This window comes from Takifugu flavidus, chromosome 5 (assembly GCF_003711565.1).
Source record: "Takifugu flavidus isolate HTHZ2018 chromosome 5, ASM371156v2, whole genome shotgun sequence".
Classification (NCBI taxonomy): Eukaryota; Metazoa; Chordata; class Actinopteri; order Tetraodontiformes; family Tetraodontidae; genus Takifugu; species Takifugu flavidus.
Window position 1 is genome coordinate 587454 of NC_079524.1, and position 18262 is coordinate 605715.

Here is an 18262-nt window from a genome sequence, read left to right on the forward strand (position 1 = left end):
ATGTGTGTGTGAGTGAGAGTGTGTGTGAGTGTGTGTGCTGTATGAGTGGTGTGTGTTTGTGTGTGTGTGGGTGTTTGTGTGTGTGTGTGTGTGTGGGGGGGGTGTTTGTGTGTGTGTGTGTGGTGTGTGTGGGGGGGGTGTTTGTGGTGTGTGTGTGTGTGGTGTGTGTGCTGTATGAGTGGTGTGTGTGTGTGTGTGTTAGTGTGTGTGCTGTATGAGTGGTGTGTGTGGGTGTGTGTGTGTGTGCTGTATGAGTGGTGTGTGTGTGTGTGTTAGTGTGTGTGCTGTATGAGTGTTGTGTGTGTGTGTGTTAGTGTGTGTGCTGTATGAGTGGTGTGTGTGAGTGGTGTGTGTGTGTGTGTGGTGTGTGTGTGCTGTCCATTCTAATATCAATATCAGATCGATGTTTTTGTTTGTTCCTGTTTGTCATCAACAATGCCGCCTTGTCTCCAGATCCCTCAGAACTACTTGAGTCGCCCTGATCACAACTGTTTCATGCAGCTTTGTTCTTTTCTTTGATTCTAGACAACGTGCTCGTGTTCTTTGATGATCTGTGCTACTGTATCATAACCTGCTACTAATCACGACCCTGGAAAGATGCAGCTCGATGGCACATGCGCTGCCTTTGTTCCTAAAGTCTTTGATGTCTTCTGTCATATGTTTCTTTAGGCTGATCTGAAACTTTGGCTTTTGTCCCCTTTCGTTGGTCCACGTTACTAATATGGGTATTATGGGCTGTCCCAGTCCCGGTCGTTGGCCTGTCAAATGTCACTTTGGAGCAGTTCCATCAGCCAACTAAACCAATTCAAGTTAGTTGCCATTTCAAAATAAAGAGTTCAGAGTTAAGGGGTCTCACATTTGGGAGGTGCGTTTGGGCCCCATGTGACTAAAGCAGCTTTGAGAGAGAAGGTTGATGTAGGTTCATCCAGAAAATGATCAAAACAGCTTTCTGTGATCTGCTCCCCCACAACTATCGTTGCTCCTCTCTCTGTCTGATTTCCTGTCCCGTTACTGACAACCAACTTTGGACCATCGTTAATGACTCATTCAACCTTTAAACCATCTCCTGAACGATGGTGTTTGGGGACGGAGGCTCTAAATCAGGGTGCTCACACTTTTTCAGCATGCGAGCTACTTACAAAATGACCAAGTCAAAGTGATCTACCCACCACAAAAATGCAAAACATTAATTATTTTCAAATGTATTGAGGATTTTTGTATGTACAGTTGATGTACTTTGCTTAACTGAATGAGCCAATATGGCAAAACACACATAATAATTAACTATTAACCTTTTTTTGTAATTACCTAAGTTTACTTTGCTGACGGCACTGAACTGAACCAGCCAGGGAGGCACAGGGACCGTAGCTGCTGACAGCCTCACCCACACCTCCAGATGTTCATCAGTCACCGTGCAACGCTTTTTGGACTTCATCATCTTCATGTAGAAAGTAGATGTTTGCACTGGCCGATATGAAAGTGATCTGTTTTTGTCTTCTTACTTGGTCCCGCTCCCTCAGTCATTTTGATGACCATCAGCTTTAGCGGTGGCTTAAAATCAGAGGTAATTGGCTGAATAGTTTAGCGCTTCTGATTGGCTGCCCTGTATGTCAATCAAGTCACGGGACTGCTGATAGGCTGACGTCGTTCTGCTGCACTCAGCGCCGTTGTTTGCACGTGATTGGTCGCCTGATTGTCAAATTCAGTTGTCATCTCACTGGCTGCCCTGTACATCAATCACGTGACGGGTGAATGATCGGCTGATATTTTTAAATGTCACGCCGCGATCGACCGACCGGTAGATCCCGATCGACCGGTAGATCCCGATCGACGTAATGGGCACTCCTGCTCTAAAGAGAAGGTGTGTAGTTCACTCCTGAAATGTTCCTTCACTCACTTGATTGCAGATCTACTGCCAGCAGGACGCTACAATGGCCCAAGAGATCCTGCTGAAGGTTCTGGAGAATTTAACTGAGGAAGAATTCAATAAATTCAAATTTTATCTGAAAGATCCTGGAATCATGGGAGGCTTCGACCCGCTTAAAAACTACCAACTAGAGACCAGAGAGAGGACGGTCGTTGTGGATTTGATGGTGAAGGCTAACAAAGATCAAGGAGCCGTGGAAGTCACCAAGAAGATTTTAGAGAAGATACCTCGGAACGACATTCTGCAAAATCTTTCAGCTGTCAGTTCAGATCCAACAGGTCAGTGACGCTTGTTTCAGTTTCTGTTCTAAAGCCTTTAATGCAGGCGAGTTCAGGACCAACAGACTGGGGAACTCATTCATCCCCTGAGCCATCAGGCTGTTCAACTCCTCACAGGGGGGGAGGAGGGCCAACAGGAGAACTGGAACATTTTTATAGTTTTATATTTATATTCATATTCTATTTTTAATTTATTCTATTTTATTTCTTATTTTATTCAATATCAATATCAATATCAATCTTTATTTATATGGCACTTTTCATACGCTAGGTAGCACAAAGTGCCTCACAAAGGATAAAAACAGCAAAGAGAACAACAGAATTAAGAAAAGGACAGACACACACATGCATACAACACACTTACACACACACCCACACACATAAACAAGCTGAGGCAAGCTGAGACATGGCTGGGCACCGAGACCTGAGGCGAAGGAGACGCCACTATTACATTTTTATTATCTTTAATAGGTTTGATGGGGTGTAATGGTGGTGGGAAATTTTGTACAGTGCTGTACGTTTCTTTGGAGATGCTAATTTCCCTGATGGACCCCCCTAAAGGGATCAATCAAATCAAATCAAATCAATCTTTATTTATATAGCGTCTTATACAATCAAAATTGTTTCAAGGCGCTTTCCAGAATCCCAGGGCCTGACCCCAGACAAGCAACAGTGGCAAGGAAAAACTCCCCTTTAACAGGAAGAAACCTTGAGCAGGACCAGGCTCATGTAGGGGGACCCTCCTGCTGATGGCCGGCTGGGTAAAGAGAGAGGAGAGGAGGGAGGACAGGTAGAGGATAGGATAGGTAGGAGAGGAGAGGGGTAGAGGAGAGGAGAGGTAGAGTGAAGGGGAGGTAGAGGAGAGGAGAAGGAGGAGGAGGGGAAAGAGGAGAGGAAAGAAGAGGAGAGGAGAGGAAAAGGAGAAGGAGAGGAGAGGAGAGGAGAGGAGAGGAGAGGAGAGGAGAGGAGAGTGAGGGAGAGGAGAGGAGAGGAGAGGAGAGGAGAGGAGGGAGAGGAGGAGAGTGAGGGGAGAGGAGAGGCACAGAGCACAGAAACACACTCAAAAATATTGCACAATCACTTCAGCGGGGCCAGAGGTCATTATGCAGCTCCGATGGCAGTGATACCTGCAAATAGATGGGGGGGGGGGGGGGGGGAGGAGAAGCAGAAAAACTACACAAGAATCAGCATAACTAGTCTGCTTGATGAGGAGAGGAAAGGAGAGGAAAGGAGAGGAAACCATGACCCAGTGGAGTGACAGAGGCCTGTCAGGTGATCATGTTTCCCGACCCCGGCAGCCTCGGCCTATAACAGCATAGCTAGAATGTGACCTAATGATTAGACGACCCCCTAGGTATGATAATGTCTGTCTATGATAGTAACTGGAACTACTGAATTAGTAACAGTAAGCTTTTTCAAAGAGGTAGGTTTTGATCAATAAAGTACTCTTGAATCTTGAATCTTGAGGTTAAAGGTTAAACTGTTTCTCTAGTTGGTTATCAGTGTTGCTGAGTGTCAAGGTGGTCAGTTTTGCTGCACAGCATCTATGCGTAGTGGAGAATAAGCAAGTGAATCCCTTCAGTGACTTTAGCCAGGTGGTATAATCTTTATTATAGGAACAGGAACTACTCAGCTTCCCGCGCTCTTAACCGGAACATACAAGGAGCAACAACGTCACGTTCTACAGGTGACATAAACATTGTATGATGGTGGGTTTCTTCTTTGTACAGTCTCAATGGTTGTACCTGGCTGTGTGCTCTCAGTCTGTCCAGGTAAGGGCTCAGCACCATCATTTGGTATATATTGACATAATACATTTTTGTCCTTGTCATCAACATAAATTTCCCTTTTATCATTGACCTTGGGGTGCAGCTCCCAATCACTATACCTAATGTATGACTCACAATTCTGTGTTTCTTTTTTCCGTTCCAGTCTTGGTTGTGAACTTCACCAATCTGTGTTTCTGAACCTTTTCTTTCTCTGGATAATACACCAGGTACGCTTGGCTGTTTTTATCATAGCCCACAAAAATACCCTGCTCACACTTAGAGTCTAATTTCCCTTTGTCTAAGTGTTTGTAGGCATAGCATAGTGATCCAAATTTCCAAAGTTTGGTTCTTTTCCTGTAAATAGCTCGTATGGCATTTTCTTTGTTCGCCTACTGTAGCATCTGTTTCTAACATAAGCAGCTGTCTGTACAGCATAGTTCCAAAGTGTATTTGGTCAGTTACTTTCTAACAGTAGGCACCTGCCCATTTCATATAGGGTGCGTCAGCCTCTTTCTGCTGTACCATTTCGATGGGGTGAATAGGGTGCACACACTCCTCAGCCTCCCTGGTAAGGTCTATTCAGGGGTACTGGAGAGGAGGGTCCGCCGGATAGTCGAACCTCGGATTCAGGAGGAGCAATGCGGTTTTCGTCCTGGGCGTGGAACAGTGGACCAGCTCTACACCCTCCGCAGGGTCTTCGAGGGTGCATGGGAGTTTGCCCAACCAGTCCACATATGTTTTGTGGACTTGGAGAAGGCATTCGACCGTGTCCCTCGGGGAGTCCTGTGGGGGGTCCTCCGAGAGTATGGGGTGTCGGGCCCGCTGATACGGGCCGTCCGCTCCCTGTACGATCGGTGCCAGAGTTTGGTCCGAATTGCTGGCAGTAAGTCGAACTCGTTCCCGGTGAGGGTTGGCCTCCGCCAGGGCTGCCCTTTGTCACCGATTCTGTTCATAATTTTTATGGACAGAATTTCTAGGTGCAGTCATGGTGTTGAGGGGATCCGGTTTGGTGACCTCAGGATCTCTGCTTTTTGCGGATGATGTGGTCCTGTTGGCGTCATCAGCCCGTGACCTCCAACTATCACTGGATCGGTTCGCCGCCGCATGTGAAGCGGCTGGGATGAGAATCAGCACCTCCAAATCCGAGGCCATGGTTCTCGACCGGAAAAAGGTGGAGTGCCTTCTCCGGGTAAAGGAGGAGATCCTGCCCCAAGTGGAGGAGTACCTCGGGGTCTTGTTCACGAGTGAAGGAAGAATGGAGCGGGAGATCGACAGGCGGTCCGTTGTGGTGAAGAGAGAGCTGAGCCGAAAGGCGAAGCTCTCGATTTACCGGTCGATCTTCGTTCCTACCCTCACCTATGGTCATGAGCTTTGGGTAATGACCAAAAGACAAGATCACGGGTACAAGCGGCTGAAATGAGCTTCCTCCGTAGGGTGGCTGGGCTCTCCCTTAGAGATAGGGTGAGAAGCTCTGCCATCCGGGAGGAGCTCGGAGTAGAGCCGCTGCTCCTCCGCGTTGAGAGGAGCCAGATGAGGTGGCTTGGGCATCTAGTCAGGATGCCCCCTGGACGCCTCCCTGGTGAGGTGTTCAGGGCATGTCCCTCCGGTAGGAGACCCCCGGGGAGACCCAGGACACGTTGGAGAGACTATGTCTCTCGGCTGGCCTGGGAACGCCTGGGGATCCCTCCGGATGAGCTGGAGGAGGTAGCTGGGGAGAGGGAAGTCTGGGCTTCTCTCCTTAGGCTGCTGCCCCCGTGACCCGACCCGGATAGCGGTGGTAGAGAATGGATGGATGGATGGATGAATAGGGTGCAGACGTTTCATGTCTGATTCTATTCTTAATTAATAGTGTCTGGAAGTCTTTACTTGTGTATTCTGTGCCATTATCAGATCGAATACATCGGACCTCTCCATATGGAGCTACATCTGCCAAGAAACACTCCGTTGCTTGCACTGCATCACTTTTAGCTTTTAGAAAATATATCATCATGGTACCTGAATGAATCATCTGTAAAAGATTGGGCATATCTGTAGCCCTCTATGCTAGGGTTTGCATGGGACCTGCTAGATCAGTGTAAACTAACTCTAAGGGTTTCTTATCCTTTGTACTAGGTTCTTTGTTTCTTGTCTGGGTGAATTTTCCCTTTGTGCACACTTCACATAATTGTGTCTGTCTGACTACACTTCCCTTTATCGCCATCCCTTTCACAAGACCTTATAACTTTTGTCGTCATGGTAATTACAATGACCTAGTATTTCATGCCAGGTTTGAGCATCGTGACATACTTTACATTGGTCGACATTGTCTTCTTTTGATGACAAGTAATACAAGTTACCACTCTGGTGGATGTCAAATCTGTTACCGTTCCTGGTGACCATTCGGCTGTCCCCCTTTTGGAAGGTGATTGTCGCTGCTCCATTTGTGGTCCTTGCCACAGAAAAGATGTCATGCGGGTATGTAGGGGTGTATAAATCCTCTCTTAGATGTGCTCTGTGCTGTTGTCCAGCGTTGTCAAGTAGGCAGATTGTCGCCGTTCCTCTTCTTTGTGCTATTCCTCTGAACTTTGTTCCGTCGACTAACTCCACTGAGTGTGAGTCAGGTTGGAAAGTGTCATTGAAGCTCTCAAACTTCCTAATGTCATTAACGATGTGGGATGTCGCACCCCCATCCACCGTGATGCCCTTTACCTTCACACAGGCTGGTGGTCTTTCATCCTTTTTGTCTTGAGCCGTGAAGAAAAAGTCTTCTTTGTCATTGTCTTGTTCCTCTACGAACTTCCTGGCACCGTCTTGTCCCCCTTTTTCTTGCACAAGGATTGTTGGTGTGTGTTACTCTTACAGTAGCCACACCACACTTATCTATTGCACTTCCTTGCCTTGTGGCCTTTTATCCACACCTGTAGCACTTTACATTGGCATCTTCATCCTTTTTGTTGCTGGTGTATGCCTTGGGGGGTCCTTTTCCTTCTTTCACATGTGTCTTCATCACACATTATCTGTAGACTCTGCCTTATTCATTTTCTCACTCTCTTCATAAACTCGTAGTCTTCTCTTAAAGTCAGCAAATGTAACATTCTCCTCGTTCTGTGTTACATGGACTGCGAGGGGTTTAAATGAATCAGGTAGTCCATTAAGTACCATGGCTACAATTCAGTCCATCACTCAAGACTTCACCTGCATCTTTCAAAGCCATTATTATATTTTCAGCTTTGATTATATAATCAGTTACATTCTCACCATCTTTCATTTGTAACTTGGTCAGTGATGTGTATAGAATAATAATCCTTGGTTTGCTTTTTTGGGTAATGTTCCCTCAATATTTTCAGGGCTTTCCCTCCATCATCAGCTGCTTCGTGTCTTATGATGGACAGGTTTTTATCGTCTATTAGCCTGATTAACTCAGCATAACGGTCAGCATTTTTCCTCCTGTCTTCAGCTTGCTCCTCATTTGTCCCGCCATATAACGTTGTCAAAAGGGTCTCTTTTAATTTTAAAATGTGCAGGTGACCCAAGAACCTCGTTTCCCATTGGTCGTATTTTTCTTCTAAGCCATCAAAAACTAGTTGCGGAGCTGGGGTTGCGGTTCTGTTAGCCATTTCAGCGTAATATATCGGGAAAACTTCATTCGAGTTTTGACTCACTTATCTCCAAGTTGTCCACCGAAGCTCCGTGTTATTCCGTCTTGTCACTTCACTTCTTCCGACAGTTCCGAATGCTATCCTTGTGTCCAACATAGCCTGGGCCCATAAACTGTCAAGGTGGTCAGTTTTGCTGCACAGCGTCTATGCGTAGTGGAGCATAAGCAAGCGAATCCCTTCAGTGACTTTAGCCAGGTGGTATAATCTTTATTATAGGAACAGGAACTACTCAGCTTCCCGCGCTCTTAACCGGAACATACAAGGAGCAACACGTCACATCCTACAGGTGACATAAACATTGTATGATGCAACAAAATAAAGGTACCGTAATCAATAGGGTAAGGGCGTTATCAAATAATAACACTTAACATTGAGAATAAAGTGTTGAACGGAGAACAGAAAGCTCAAAACACGTCGGGTAAAACATCCAGAGTTGTTTAATGATGATATTCATAAAGCACTTTAAAAGCAATCATTACAATTATAAAGTAGCTCAGATAAAAATAGGTACAAATGAACACGGAAAAAAAACAACACAAACAATAAAAGCAGGATCAAAGTCTCATAGCCGAAAAAAGGTGCATTTTGAGATGGCTTTTAAAGATGTGGAGTAAAGGAGGCTGTCTAACGTCCGATGGCAGATGGCTTCATGATTTAGGAGCAGCACTCCAGGTGGTTCTGCTGAGATTCTGGTGCCTCCGGGAGCCGATCAGCCGCCCTGAGGCTGAGAATATGGGAACGGGCAGGAGACTACAGACGGGCGGGGCATGTTAATGGTGCTTCAGTAATCCAGCTGATAGAGGTGTAATAAAGGCATGATAGATGTAATAAGGCATGGATAGAGGTGTAATAAAGGCATGGATAGAGGTGTAATAAAGGCATGGATGGAGGTGAATAAAGGCATGGGTAGAAGTGGTAATAAAGGCATGGTAGAGGTGTGATAAAGGCATGGATGGAGGTGTGATAAAGGCAAGTGATAAAGGCATGGATAGAGTGTGATAAAGGCATGGATGGAGTGTAAGGCATGGATAGAGGTGTGATAAAGGCATGGATGGAGGTGTAATGAAGGCATGGGTAAGTGTAATAAAGGCATGGATAGGGGTGTAATAAAGGCATGGATAGAGGTGTTAGAAAGGCGTGGATAGAGGTGTAATAAAGGAATGGATGTAGGTGGTATAAAGGCATGGATGGAGGTGTAATAAAGGCATGGATAGAGGTGTAATAAAGGCATGGATAGAGGTGTAATAAAGGCATGGGTAGAAGTGTAGAAAGGCATGGATAGAGGTGTAATAAAGGCATGATAGAGGTGTAATAAAGGCATGGATAGAGGTGTATAAAGGCATGATAGAGGTGTAATAAAGGCATGGATGGAGGTGTGATAAAGGCATGGATAGAGGTGTAATAAGGCATGGATGAGGTGTGATAAAGGCATGGATGGAGGTGTGATAAAGGCATGGATAGAGGTGTAATAAAGGCATGGATAGAGGTGTGATGAAGGCATGGATGAGGTGTAATAAAGGCATGGATAGAGGTGTAATAAAGGCATGGATATAGGTGTGATAAAGGCATGGATAGAGGTGTAATAAAGGCATGGATAGAGGTGTTAGAAAGGCATGGATAGAGGTGTTAGAAAGGCATGGATAGAGGTCGTATAAAGGCATGGATAGAGGTGGTATAAAGGCATGGATGGAGGTGTAATAAAGGCATGGATAGAGGTGTAATAAAGGCATGGAGAGTGTAATAAAGGCATGATAGATGTGTAATAAAGGCATGGATAGAGGTGTAATAAAGCATGGATAGAGGTGTATAAAGGCATGGATGGAAGTGTAATTAAGGCATGGATAGAGGTGTAATTAAGGCATGGATAGAGGTGTAATAAAGGCATGGATAGAGGTGTAATAAAGGCATGGATAGAGGTGTGATAAAGGCATGGACGGAGGTGTAATAAAGGCATGGACGGAGGTGTAAAAGGCATGGATAGAGGTGTAATAAAGGCATGGATAGAGGTGTAATAAAGGCATGATAGAGGTGTAATAAAGGCATGGATGGAAGTGTAATTAAGGCATGGATAGAGGTGTAATTAAGGCATGATAGAGGTGTAATAAAGGCATGGATAGAGGTGTAATAAAGGCATGGATAGAGGTGTAATAAAGGCATGGATAGAGTGACCATCATAACCACTAACGTCATTAAAATGTCATAAATTTAGAGTTAACTGTTACCAAAACACACAGGAAGTGGTCTGACTGAGGAGGCATGCTTAGGGTTAGGGTTAACCCATCCTTCCAGATGAAGCTGCACCGTCTTTTCTTGGAATGGAGGTTTGTCTCGTATCAAGTTCAGAACTCATGATCAACCCTTCGGACCTGCTGAGACCCGCCACCACTTTCATTGTTTTTCCTGATCTGGAATCAGTGAAACTTGATCCAGTCTGAAACTTTGAGCGTCAGATCTCAACAGCAGCATCAACAGCAAATTGCTGCAGCGTCAGTCGGAAAGAATTCCAGTCGTACCTGCTTTAAAAGCTCTTCTGAGTTCTTTACTTAAGTTTTTGGGATTGTTTTACTCAAGTGATGCTGTTCTTGTCTTTTTGAAATGTGAAGCCCAACTGGACCTGAGAAGAAGATAAACTGTAAAACATCAGCTCAAAGCACTCTGGAATAAATATATAATATATTCATATCTGCTGAATATATCGACTAACACATGTGCATGTATATTTTGCTTTAAGGTCCCACATGTGAAGACGTCCCCATCGGCTCTCATCAATCAAAGCTTCAGTCAAACCTGAGGAGCAGGTTTATGTGTGTGCAGGAAGGCTGGGATGAGAAGGCAGACGAGCAACGGCTGGACGACGTCTACACACAGCTGTACGTCACCACCGGTGGCGACATACACATCAATGCTCAGCACGAGGTCACTCAGATTGACATGGTTGGGAACCCTTCAGACACAGAACAACCCATTAGTCCCAGTGACCTGTTTACACCTCCAGCTGGGAAATATAAACCCATAAGAACTGTTCTGACCAGCGGAAATGCAGGAGTTGGCAAAACCTTTCTAATCCGCAAGTTTGTGTTGGACTGGGCAGAACAACGAGCCAATCAAGACGTGCATCTCATATTGCCGTTCACCTTTCGCCACCTGAACCTGTTGAGGGGGAGACGCCTATCCTTGGCTGAACTCACTCATAAGTGCATCCAAGAGTCCAGGGCCATTCAAATAGAGGCTCTTAACAGCATCTTTACAGCTCTGCAGTCATCAGGAGACGCCAATTTTGACAATTGTAAATTCAAGCTTCTGTTTATCTTGGATGGGCTGGATGAGAGCCGACTAGAAATGGACACCAGAACCACTGAATTCCAGGAGGCGGATATAGATGTGAAGGCACCGTGCTCGGTGGAGGTCCTGCTCACAAACCTCATTAACAGAAGTCTTCTCCCCTCCGCTCGACTCTGGATAACCACGAGGCCCGCGGCAGCCAATCAGATCCATCCGGATTTTGTGGACATGAGGACAGAGGTGCGAGGGTTTACTGACGTGCAGAAGGAAGAGTACTTTAGGAGGAAGTTCAAGGAGGAGGAGCAGGCGTGCAGGATCATCTCTCACATCAAGGCATCTCGAAGCCTCCATATCATGTGTCACATCCCAATCTTCTGCTGGGTCACTGCAAAGGTTTTTGAGGATGTGTTGAAGATGCGAGAAGAGCTGCCCAAGACTCTCACAGCGATGTACATCTCCTTCCTGGTTGTTCAGTTCTCACCGAAAAACAAGAGAGGAGACGGGAAAGCTCCACAATGGAGTCCAGAGAGCTGTGAGATGATTCCAATTCTGGCAAAGCTGGCATTTGAACAACTGCAGAAAGGCAATGTGATCTTCTACGAGTCCGATCTAAGAGACTGTGGCATCACCGTCAGGTCGGCTGATGCCTACTCAGGAGTGTTCACACAGATGTTCAGAAGGGAGCGAGGACTGTTCAAGGAGGAGGTGTTCTGCTTTGTCCATCTGAGTGTTCAGGAGTTTCTCGCTGCTCTTCATGCACATTTGACATTCACCAAGTCTGGCACCAACATACTGTCAGAAAAAACAACCTTTTTTCGTTATTTACGCTCTAAACTGTTCAACACCAAAATCAAACAGGCTGTTTTTTACCAGTGTGCGGTGGACAAGGCCTTGCAAAATGAAAAAGGACACCTGGACCTGTTCCTGCGGTTCCTTTTGGGTCTTTCTCTGCCGACCAATTAGGCTCTTCTACGAGGTCTAATTAACGGTGAAGGCAGCTCAGAGCCCAATCAGGAAATCATTGGCTACATCAAGGAGAAGATTGGAAAGAATCTGTCCTCAGAGAGAATCATCAACCTGTTCCACTGTCTGAACGAGCTGAACGATAGTTCACTGGTCCAGGAGGTTCAACAGAACCTCAGATCTGGAAGATTGACAACAGAAAGTCTCTCCCCTGCTCAGTGGTCAGCTCTTGGCTTCATATTACTGTCCTCAGGACAAGACCTGGAGATGTTTGACCTGAAGAAATACTCTGCTTCAGAGTGGGTTCTGCAGGTGTCTGCAGGTGTCTGCATGTGTCTGCAGGTGTCTGCAGGTGTCTGCAGGTGTCTGCAGGTGTCTGCAGGTGTTCTGCAGGTGTCTGCAGGTGTCTGCAGGTGTCTGCAGGTGTCTGCAGGTGTCTGCAGGTGTCTGCAGGTGTCTGCAGGTGTTCTGCAGGTGTCTGCAGGTGTCTGCAGGTGTCTGCAGGTGTCTGCAGGTGTTCTGCAGGTGTCTGCAGGTGTCTGCAGGTGTCTGCAGGGTTCTGCAGGTGTCTGCAGGTGTCTGCAGGTGTTCAGCAACACGCATCACATCTGGCAGCGTTTTAGGCAGTCGCAGTAGTTACTCCAAGAACTGATTTCATTCCGTATCATTGCACCTTCCGTCCTCATAAAGGTCAACTAAAGAAATAAGCCTGCGTCCCTGATTGTGCAGGAGAGAACCAGAAGGATTTCCTGCTTTCTTCTTCTTTCTTTTTTCAGGTTGAGTCACTGCAATCTGAGGGAGAGGAGTTGTGAAGCTCTGTCCCCCGTCCTCAGCGCCTCCTCCTCTAGTCTGCTAGAGCTGGACCTGAGTAACAAAGCTGAGGGATTCAGGGCTGAACAAGCTCTCTGTTGGTCTGAAGAGTCCAAACTGCCGGCTGGAGATCCTCAGGTTAGTGCTCCTTATCAGCATCATCAGTTTTTCTAAATGGCAGCTTGAAATGTTGGTTATCTTCCAAAAAGAGGAAATATCTTTACCAAAAATGCCGACCAGCCGACCACTGTTCACTCCCACAGCTTTTAAAATGACTTAGTCTGGTTCTGGTTCCTGTGCTTCGCTCCCCAGTCAGGTCCAGGCCCCGACACACGACCCAGAACTTTGCATAAATGAGCTGTAATTAGTGAGGAATGTGTGTGTGTGTGTGTGTGTGTGTGTGTGTGTGTGTGTGTGTGTGTGTGTGTGTGGGGTGTGTGTGTGTGTGTGTGTGTGTGTGTGTGGTGGATGTGCTTGCATGCAGGTTATCGGGCTGTCTCATCACAGCAGAAGGATGTTCTTCTCTGGCCTCAGCGTTGAGGTCCAACCCAACCCATCTAAAAGAACTGGACCTGAGCTTCAACCATCCTGGAGATGATGGAACGAAGCAGCTCTCTGCTGTTCTGGAGGATCCAGAGTTGAGCCTGGAGGTTCTCAGGTAGATGCAAACACCCTCCCTAAAATGAAGACCTGATACTATTTATTGATGAGCATGGAGACCTTCCAGACGTTCGGTGGTTCAAGCAGCACATTGTGAGATCTGAACCACCTCTGAGCAGAGAGATGTGATGCTTTCTGGACCTTCAGGGTACGAGAACCCAGATAAGGGAGAATAAAAGGGTCACGTCAGAGATACAAAAAGATCAGGTGATGCCAGCACAACCATCTGGGCTGCAGCCACTGCCTGGGAGGGAATCCTTAGAGAGAAATAGGCAAAGTTCTCCTCCATGACGTTGGCATATGGAGAGATGTCACAAATCCAGCTCTGAGGTTCACAAACCGAATCAAGAGCAAACCGGTTCAGGCCGACCCAAAGTCAGGGACGAACAGTGTAGAGCTCAAGGTTGAGGTGGCATCTGTTGAACCTCTGTCCTGCCTTGGATTTCATTTCCTCTGTGTCTTCTCCCAATCCAGACTGGACCATTGTGGGAAAGAGAGACTTAAGTGGTCTGAAGAAGTGTAAGTGATCAACTTGATGCGTCAGCACGTCACGCTCTGAAAAAAGCAGCAGTTAGTGGACTCAGTTGTGTTTCATGAGCTGGTTCCTGGTTCCTCCTCTCTCCCTTTAGATCACTGTGAGCTCAGCGTGGACACCAACACCGTCCACAGGTCAATCCAAGTGTCCAACAACAGGGTGATGAGGAGAGTGGCCGAGGACCAACCATATCCAGACCATCCAGAGAGGTTTCAGGACTGTATCCAGCTGCTGTGTAGCAACAGCCTAACTGGTCGCTGTTACTGGGAGGTGGAGTGGAGAGGATGGGTTCACATTTCTGTGGCATACAAAAAGATCCAGAGACATGGAAGCAGTTTCCAATGCCAGTTTGGAAGAATCAGCAGTCTTGGAGCCTTGTGTGTTCTGACAGCGGTTACTCTGTCCTCCACGATGACAAAAGTGTAGCCCTCCCCCCCTTCTCATCCACTGGTCCTCGGAGAGTCGCCGTCTTTGTGAACTACCCCGCTGGCACTGTGACCTTCTACAGATTCACCACCGACACCCGGTCCACCTCTATACCTTCAAAACCACATTCACTGAACCGCTGTTCCCCGGCTTTGGCTTTGGTTTATGGTCTTGGTTCGTGCCCGGTTCCTCGGTGCATTTGTGTTCGAACGCAGGAGAAGCTTCCGTCTGAAGAAACACGAGGGTTGAGCTCACGGCCTGAATATGAGTTCTAGACCTGCTGGATGTTCATCATGAAGGTCCCGTCTGTCCAACCAACCTCATCTTTCTATTGCTGATTCCACAGGTTGTCAGGAGAGAGCAACGTGATCCTAGGAAAACTGGCTGTTTTTCTACACCTCTTTGTCCTTTATTTTTAATTTTCCTGGTGAGATTAAACCTCTTTTTCCAAAGCGACTCAGCCAAGTTGGCCTCATCCTTCATGATCACCACGAGAACTCACAGATGTAAACAGTAACATAGATCCCAAGAGGAGACAGAGAGCTTAGAACGGACAAGAGACAAAATTAACATCCAACATCAGAAAAGCAATGTCAATTCTCACTCAGATACATTTTTAAGGGTCTTGAATTGTCCAAGCGTGAACTATGGGGTGTTTAGAATGTTATTCCACAGCCAGCTAAATAATCATAGAGCTCTGGAAAGGCTGCCATCTAGTGGAGCAAATGTTGTAGACACCATATAACACAACTGTGATCATCAGTATAAATCTGTATTCTAAAAAACAAGCATCTTCAGAGTCGCCCTTGACTTAAAAATAATCTCATGGTGAATCACAATACAAGAGGAAACAGCATCTGCATGTTGTCAAGAGGACATTTCTGATATTCCAATATTTATGTTTTTAACTGTAGTGCTGATCACGGCCATGCTGGGGGGGGGGGGGGGGGTGAAGGTCTAGAACAGCACACCGGACTCGTGACTAAAACGACACAAAAGCAGTCCGGGATTTTTGACCACAATTCCAATGAAGCAGGAATCAGAAATAAACTGGATCACAGTGGGATTGTGGAGCACGTCTGAGATGTTCAGCCATCGTAGCTCTGGTGCAGTAAAGATGAAGTATTCTACATATACGGCTGAATATATAGTTAGAACTAAATGCATCAGTGAGGCCTTCCTTCCTCTCACAGCATCATTAACAGCTTCACAGGCTGAAACAGGCCATTGATATTTAGACTATTGATCAACGGCTGCTCCTGTTAGGAGAATCAATAGAAAAATCAGGTCGTGCCCCCACAATAGAACATGGCTGCACGAGTGTGCACTGTAGCGCACGGCTGTGCCGCTCCGCCCCCACGGCGAGGGCGTCCGCGGCCTGCAGCCTCCACCCGTCTCAACGCTGTGCCGCTCCGCCCCCATGGTGATGGCGTCCACGGTCTGCAGCCTCCACCCGTCTCAACGCTGTGCCGCTCCGCCCCGATGGCGAGGGCGTCCGCGGTCTGCGGCCTCCACCCGTCTCAACGCTGTGCCGCTCCGCCCCGATGGCGAGGGCGTCCGCGGTCTGCGGCCTCCACCCGTCTCAACGCTGTGCCGCTCCGCCCCGATGGCGAGGGCGTCCGCGGTCTGCGGCCTCCACCCGTCTCAACGCTGTGCCGCTCCGCCCCCATGGTGAGGGCGTCCGCGGTCTGCGGCCTCCACCCGTCTCAACGCTGTGCCGCTCCGCCCCGATGGCGAGGGCGTCCGCGGTCTGCGGCCTCCACCCGTCTCAACGCTGTGCCGCTCCGCCCCCATGGTGAGGGCGTCCGCGTTCTGCGGCCTCCGCCCGTCTCAACGCTGTGCGCTCTCCGCCCCCACGGCGAGGGCGTCCGCGGTCTGCGGCCTCCACCCGTCTCAACGCTGTGCTGCTCCGCCCCCACGGTGAGGGCACGCCGTCCCGTCTAGAGCGGAGCGTGAACATCTGTGATGGCTTTGAAGAGTTCCTGTGTGAGACACCTGGTGATGTGACCAGTGTCACCACTGTGTCCTCCACAGCCTTGATGGGGCTGAAGATCAGGTGACCCGACAGCATGGATCCGCTACACCTGCCTCAGGTAACCGTCTTGGTGGCGTCGCTCTAGAACGGAACCGTTTCATTCAGGGTGGCGCCGACGGCGAAATGAAGCTGTTCAAACTGTCGACGGCAGAGCGGAGTGTGTTTGGGTCATGGTGGTGGAATTTTACTGCTGCTGAGTGTTTGAGTGGTGTGTGTGTGTGAGTGTGTGTGTGTGAGTGTGTGTGTGTGCTGTGTGTGTGTGTGTGTGTGTGTGAGTGGTGTGTGTGTGGTGTCTGTGTGTGTGTGAGTGTGAGTGTGTGAGTGACTGTGTGAGTGTGTGTGTGAGTGAGTGTATGTGTGCTGTGTGGTGTGTGTGTGTGTGAGTGGTGTGGTGTTGTGTGTGTGTGTGTGTGTGTGTGACTGGTGTGTGTGTGGTGTCTGTGTGTGTGTGAGTGAGTGTATGGAGTGGTGTGTGTGTGTGTGTGTGTGAGTGTGTGAGTGAGTGTGTGTGTGAGTAAGTGTGAGTGTGTGAGTGTGTGTGTGTGTGTGAGTGAGTGTATGAGTTGTGTGTGTGTGTGTGGTGTGTGAGGTGAGTGTGAGTGGTGGTGTGTGTGTGGTGTGTTGTGAGTGGTGTGTGTGGTGTTGTGGGTGGTGTCTGTGTGTGTGTGTGAGTGTGAGTGTGTTTGTGAGTGTGTGAGTGTATGAGTGGTGTGTGTGTGTGTGTGTGAGTGTGAGTGTGGTGTGAGTGAGTGTGTGTGTGGGTGTGGTGTGTGTGAGTGGTGTCTGTGTGTGTGAGTGTGAGTGTGTTTGTGACTTGTGTGAGTGACTGTGTGAGTGTGTGTGTGAGTGAGTGAGTTTTGAGTGGTGTGTGTGTGTGTGTTGTGAGTGAGTGTATGAGTTGTGTGTGTGTGTGTGTGAGTGTGTGTGTGAGTGAGTGTATGAGTGGTGTGTGTGTGTGTTTGTGTGTGAGTGTGTGTTAGTGTGTGTGCTGTATGAGTGGTGTGTGTGTGTGTGTGTGGGTGTGGGTGTGTGTGTTTGTGGTGTGCTGTATGAGTGGTGTTGGTGTGTGTGTGAGTGAGAGTGTGTGTGTGTGTGTGTGTGTGTGTGTGTGTTAGTGTGTGTGCTGTATGATGTGTTTGTTGTGTGTGTGTGTTGCGTGTGTGTGTGAGTGAGTGTATGAGTGGTTGTGTGTGTGTTGTGTGTGGTGTGTGAGTCCTTGTATGCGTGGTGTGTGTGTGTGTGTGTTGTGTGGTTGTGAGTGTGTGTGTGTGTGTTTGTGTGTGGTGTGTTGTGTGCTGTATGAGTGGTGTTTTGTGTTGTGTGTGTGTGTGTGTGTGTGTGCGTGTGTGTGTGTGCTGTCCATTCTAATATCATATCAGGTCGATGTTTTTGTTTGTTCCTGTGTGTCATCAACAATGCCGCCTTGTCTCCAGATCCCTCAGAACTACTTGAGTCGCCCTGATCACAACTGTTTCATGCAGCTTTGTTCTTTTCTTTGATTCTAGACAACGTGCTCGTGTTCTTTGATGATCTGTGCTACTGTATCATAACCTGCTACTAATCACGACCCTGGAAAGATGCAGCTCGATGGCACATGCGCTGCCTTTGTTCCTAAAGTCTTTGATGATTTCTTTAGGCTGATTCTGAAACTTTGGCTTTTGTCCCCTTTCGTTGGTCCACGTTACTAATATGGGTATTATGGGCTGTCCCAGTCCCGGTCGTTGGCCTGTCAAATGTCACTTTGGAGCAGTTCCATCAGCCAACTAAACCAATTCAAGTTAGTTGCCATTTCAAAATAAAGAGTTCAGAGGAAGGGGTCTCACATTTGGGAGGTGCGTTTGGGCCCCATGTGACTAAAGCAGCTTTGAGAGAGAAGGTTGATGTAGGTTCATCCAGAAAATGATCAAAACAGCTTTCTGTGATCTGCTCCCCCACAACT

The 18262-nt window shown here is 47.6% G+C and overlaps 1 protein-coding gene, 1 long non-coding RNA gene and 1 pseudogene across 2 annotated transcripts in view; 2 read left to right on the plus strand and 1 right to left on the minus strand.

Annotated features, from left to right (window-relative positions):
• LOC130526037 (stonustoxin subunit alpha-like) overlaps window positions 1-14744 on the plus strand; it is a 32833-nt pseudogene extending 18089 nt beyond the window's left edge.
• The window catches only part of LOC130525945 (NACHT, LRR and PYD domains-containing protein 12-like), a gene marked incomplete at its 5' end in the record, with an annotated part of 88430 nt that overhangs the window by 21140 nt on the left and 49028 nt on the right, over window positions 1-18262 (plus strand). The gene's annotated exons all lie outside the window — the stretch shown is intronic.
• On the minus strand, window positions 15298-16351 carry LOC130526044 (uncharacterized). The gene is made up of 2 exons (XR_008950649.1): window positions 16219-16351; window positions 15298-16133 (listed from the first exon to the last, which is right to left on the minus strand). It is a non-coding gene; the product is annotated as an uncharacterized LOC130526044 (long non-coding RNA).